The following is a 5,721-nucleotide window of genomic DNA, read 5'->3' as shown; positions in this document are numbered from 1 at the left end:
GTGTGTGGAAGGTGTGCGGAAGAGGGGGTAGTCTTATACGGCGAGTATATAACAAACTCTGTATTTTGAGTGGAAATGTTACGGGGTCGTCTTATACGCCCAGTCGTCTTATACGCCGGCAAATACGGTAATGAATCAGAACCAGCATTTTCCCAAGACCTCCATGTGATTCGCATGTACATTCAAGAGTGAGAAGCAGACGTGGAAGATGCCCTCTAACTCTCCGCTTCTCCATTCACTTGAGGTTTTCACAGTCTCTTTTTGCTACTCCTCCTCCACCTACTCCTGCATGACCTACTAACTATCCATTTAATAATAGCTTATTAAAGGCAGAAGACCTGAGGGTGATTTGTGATAGAATGGGTATAATGAGCTTCCAAATTAATGTAACCTGATAAATAGTTATATTCCTTATAGGTGGGGGAGGAGTCCCCCAACTGAAATCCAAATGGCTGTAAATGCAGTCATGTATACTCTTCTTGGAAGCAATGAATCAGAAAATACCAAAAGCTCTCTCCTACCTTTATGATTCTCATTCATTAGTCCTATACTCTAGGCAGCATTTTCCGGCTGCCTATCCACTGCTTAGGACTATCTGCTGAAAGCAAATGGCATTCTACCTTCTGAGTAGCACATGCACATTCATTAGTCCTACCTCCGGCATAGTCCTAGTCTTGCACAGACATAAACTTCCAGCTTTCAACAGCTGATAGTCCAGAACTTCAAACAAATAGTGGAAACAGAACCAGACCTCATGTATAAGACAAGAGCCAGAGAATTTAATGATAACCGGATATTAAAAATGGGGAAACCAGGCCTTACTTCTTTGGTAGCTTCATCTTCTTCCAGTTCCCAACTCACAATACTGGAAGCTCTGGAACAACCAACTGCTTTCAATGCTCCCACACACACCACACTTTCTATGCCTTTCCTGTTACCTCAGTCTGGAATGCTCTTTAGAGTGCTCGCTGCCTGGATAACTTCTTTTCTTCCAATAAGACTCAGCTCAGGATGCATCTGCTTCTCCAGGCATCCCTCCTTCCACCCCCAGGCTGAGACATGTGCCTCTCCATACCCTAGCACCCTGCTTTAACCTCCATCATGTCACCCTACATCAATGCTGCCCAATAGAAACATAACAGGAACCACAAAAGTTTAAATTTTCTAGTAGCACAGTTTTTCAAAATGAAAAAGTGGGTGAAATTCATTTTAATTTTGTAGTTTATTTAACCCAATAGACTCAGAATGTTATTTAAACAGGTAATCAATACCCTATTAAAATTATTGATTAGATATTTTACAATCTTTTATCATATCAAGTCTCTATACTCCATTGTGCATTTTATATGTAGAGCACATCTCAATTCAGACTAGCCACAATTCAAGGGCCCAATAGCCACATGTGACTAGTGGTGGTTGTATTGGACAGTCCAGCATTAAGCTGAAATAATCTACTTATGGATTTGCCTTCCCTACTAGAAAGTAAACTACTCAAGGGCTAGGTCAATATTTTACTTGTAGTAGCATCAGTATTGCATCAGTATATAGTACATATAGAGAACTCAGTAAATGTTTGCTACACTGAATTGACCTGAAGGTATTTTGAGAGAAGGTGGCATTTTAGCAGGCGCTCGAATGAAGAGCAGCTTATGTGTCCTTGTAATAATTATGATGATGGGAAAAATAGCTAATATTTTTGTCTTGGATTATGTTCTATGCTCTTGAAATGCACTCTCATTTAGTCCTCACCACAACCCCAAATACCCTTGTACCATTATTACCTCCACTTTATGGAAAAAGAAACTTGCCCCAAATCATATAGCTACTAAGTGCAAGAGCCAGGACTTACTGAAATAGTTATAGAAAAATAAGGTAAATGATAATCAAACACACATCCCACAATAAACAAAAAGTTGAAAATAAACAATATTCACAGGTGTTATACATCTACTCCAATAGGTAAGCCTTCTCCCGAACCTCCTTTACCGTCCCCACAAGCATCTTTTCTGGGCCTTTGTGATCTGCTGAGCCTTGTGCAGGATGTACCTCTTTCCAAATTTTTGAACCAGCCCTTCCTGACTTGAAATTTACTATCTTTCACACTTGCCTTCTGAGTTGCCTTCTGCCTGTCTTGTCAAAATGGTGGAACTTTTCACAAACCACTCCAGTGAATAAAGACAGCTTTCTCAGAGCCTAATCTTCTCCCCGTATCTGGAGAAAGAGTGGGGCATAAACATCTTTCCTCCACCTTTCACCCAGAAGACCCCTCGGTCTCACTCACATGTCCTGTGGAGAGGGTGAGCGATCGCTGCGGATTTGTGCTTTTGTTTAAAGGAATGAGGCTAAATTGTGCTTCACAAAAATGATGCAGATTACAACTTTGTGTGTGTGTGTGTGTGTGTGTGTGTGTGTGTGTGTGTACAAAATTTCCTTTATCTCTAAACCTCAGGAGCCAGCTCCACATCTGGCAAAGGAAATAAAGCTGGAAATGTAAGAAAAAAATGGATGAGGAGAAGACTTGAAAACAGGCAACTGTATTTGGATTTGATGTAGTGGGAAATAAAGACCACTGGAGGGTTTCTGAGCACAGGAGTGAGGTGATGAAAACAGAGATTGAGGGAGATGAAATGCAAGCGGGACAAATTGAAGGGAGGGTCTAGAATCCGAGAAGAGGCAGTCATCCAGGCCTGGAGAGGCAGAGAGAGCAAGGGAGAAAGCAAGGGTATTAGGAAAGGGATCCATGAGTCTATATAAATTAATTAACATGCCCACCCCAAAGTCACTTTACTACCAAGTTACTACCAGTTTTTTATGCTCTCACTCCATTTGGGAAGGCAAAAATAAACCCATGAGGAGCTGAATATTCTCATTAAAATGATAAAATTTCATCTCTGTGAATATAATGGTTTAACTGTAAGTATACCCTGCTGAGCAAATGAGCTTTATCATGAGTATGTGGAATATTGGGTTGTCGGAAAAGTCATGATGCATTTTGCAACGAAAAACATAGAAAAAATACGTCATGACTTTTCCGACAACCCAATAGTTCTTGGGGCAGAAATGGAGCACAGACAAAATTTATATTATGCCCTTATTTACAGAATAAACAAGCACAATGAAAACAAAATAATTTTTTTACAGCAGCCTCATGTCAATGAAGCCCATCTGACAGAATAGAGATGGCTGCCCCCAAAGTGGCAGTCCCAGACTGAGAGTGCCCCTAACTCATTGCCCTACAGAATTCTAGAAGCACCCTCTCGAAGTCAGGTTCTACAGTGGCAGGAGGTATAGCTTGACTCTCAGATGGACCAACAGTATTTATCAAAACCTTACACCCTAAGCCATAGTAATCAAAACAGCATGATACTAGCATAAAAATTAACACATAGATCAATGGAACAGAAGAGAGCCCAAAAATAAACTCACACCTATAATGGTCAGTTCATCTAAGACAAAAGAAGCAGGAATATACAGTGGGGTAAAGAGAGTCTCTTCAACAAATGGTTGGAAAAACTAGACAGACACATGCAAAAAAATGAAACTGGATCACTTCCTTACACCATACACAAATAAACTCAAAATGGATTCAGAGCTTAAATATAAGACCTGCAACTATAAAACCCCTAGGAGAAGCTATAGGCAATAAATTCTTTGGCATCACTCTTAGCAATACATATATTTGGATATGTCTTCTTGGGCAAAAGAAGCAAATTAAAAAATAAACAAATGGTGCTACATCAAGCTAAACAGATTTTGCACAGCAAAGGAAATCAAAAACAACGAAAAAGAGAACATACTGAATGGACAAAGATATTTGCCAATGATATGTCCAATAAGGTGTTAATATAAGAAATTCATACAACTCCACACCAGAACAAACAAACAAACCAATTCAAAAATGAGCAGAGGACCTGAACAGACATTTCTCCAAAGAGGACATACGGATAGCCAACAGACATATGAAAAGATGCTCAGCATCACTAGTCATCAGGGATATGAAAATCAAAACCACAATGAGATATCCCCTCACACCTGCCAGAATAGCTATTATCAATAAAACAACAAACAAACAAGTGTTGGTGAGGTTGTGGAGAAAAGGGAACCTTTCTGTACTGCTGGTGGGACTGCAAATTGGTGCAGCCACTATGCAAAACAGTATTAAAAATAGAACTACCTTATGACTAAGCAATCCCACTTCTGGATATTTATCTGAAGAAATCCAAAGCACGAATTAAAAAAGATATATGCGCCCCTATGTTCATGGCAGAATTATCTACAATAGCTAAGATATGGAAGCAACCTAAGTGTCCATTGATAGATAAATAGATAAAGAAAAGGTGGTACATATATACAGTGGAATATTACTTGGCCACGAAATAAAATGAAATCCTGCCATTTGTGACAACATGGATGGACCTACAGGGTATTGTGCCAAGTGAAATAAGACAGCCAGAGAAAGACAAATACCGTATGATTTTACTTACATGTGGAATCTATAAAACAAAATAGACGAACAAACAAAATAGAAACAAACTCATATATACAGAGAACAAATTGATGGTTGCCAGGTGGGAGGGAGGTTAGGAGGATGGGTGTAAAAGGTGAAGAGATTAAGTATAAACTGCCAGTTATAAAAACAGTCACAGGGATGTAAAGTGCAGCATAGAGAATACAGTGAGTAACATTGTAATAAGTATGTATGGTGTTAGATCAGTACTAGACTCATCGAGGGATGACTTTATAAGGTATACAAATATCTAATCACTATGTTGTATTCCTGAAACTAATATAACATTGAATGTCAACTGTAATTGAAAAATAAAAACAAATTTTTAAAAAGAAGCAGTCCAATTATTCATCAACAGGAAAATGGTTATACATATAGTGATCTGTTCATGAAAAATTACACCACATAGCAGTTAAAATGAATTGACCAGCTCTATGTTCTGAAATCTAGTGCTAAATTTAGAATAATCAAGTTGCAAAGTGATTGTGCTTCTATTTATTTAAAAATTTATAACATGCAAGATGACAGTACCTATTGTTGAAAGATACATGTGTTTACAGAAGTAAGAAAGCATGCAAATTCAAGACACTGTTTATCTGTGGGGTGGGAGGAAGAGAGAAATGGGATTAACGAGGAAACCACAAAAAAATTAAGTAGGTCTGAAGGAACTTGTCAAAATGTTAGGATTGCCTAGAACTCAATAGTGGCACACAGAGTTTTGTTATTAGGTTCTCCTATTTATTACTTGTTCAGTAAAAAAATTTTTGTTAAGTCACAAGTACTCACTTGAGAGACCAGATGGCTGATTGGCAGGTAATCTGAAAGAAACCCAGGGCAGGATCTTGACTGAATTCCAATCTTGTCTTCTTTCCACATGGCTCCCAGTTCATGATCTGTTTGCAAATAAAGGGTTTGCATCATTTTAGTCTTAATCTTAGTAATTTATTTTTACCTGAGAGATATTGTTCCCCAAAGTCCATGAAGGCAACATCTGCTCTGGCCATCTACAGCACAAAGCATGCTTGCTCTGGCAGGCTGAGCTGTTGCTTCAGTTTGTTACTTGGCTCTGTTTTCCACCCTCACTAACTCACAATGCTGAGCCACTGAAAGGTCAGTAGAGAGAGAGATGATCTAAACATGCAAAAAGTATAAGTGAGAGGAAGAGAGGGGGAAGGAGGAAGGGAGGTGGGGAGAGAGGGAGAGAGAGAGAGAGA

General features: G+C 39.0%; 1 protein-coding gene and 1 long non-coding RNA gene across 2 annotated transcripts in view; both read right to left on the bottom strand.

The window, feature by feature from the left end:
* The window catches only part of LOC109384499 (cytochrome c oxidase subunit 6B1-like), a 57,812-nt gene extending 55,225 nt beyond the window's left edge, over positions 1 to 2,587 (bottom strand). Inside the window, exon 1 of the mRNA XM_019645908.1 lies at positions 2,568 to 2,587. The gene's annotated coding sequence lies outside the window, so the exon portion shown is untranslated. The remainder of the gene's footprint in view (positions 1 to 2,567) is intronic.
* A 26-nt stretch (positions 2,588 to 2,613) lies between these two features.
* The window catches only part of LOC109384500 (uncharacterized), a 74,399-nt gene continuing 71,291 nt past the window's right edge, over positions 2,614 to 5,721 (bottom strand). Inside the window, exons 7-8 of the long non-coding RNA XR_002124413.1 lie at positions 5,294 to 5,400; positions 2,614 to 2,687 (exon numbers count right to left, since the gene is read on the bottom strand). This is a non-coding gene — a long non-coding RNA (uncharacterized LOC109384500). The remainder of the gene's footprint in view (positions 2,688 to 5,293; positions 5,401 to 5,721) is intronic.

This window comes from Hipposideros armiger, unplaced genomic scaffold (assembly GCF_001890085.2).
Source record: "Hipposideros armiger isolate ML-2016 unplaced genomic scaffold, ASM189008v1 scaffold_95, whole genome shotgun sequence".
Classification (NCBI taxonomy): Eukaryota; Metazoa; Chordata; class Mammalia; order Chiroptera; family Hipposideridae; genus Hipposideros; species Hipposideros armiger.
This window is presented reverse-complemented; position numbering and strand designations above follow the sequence as displayed.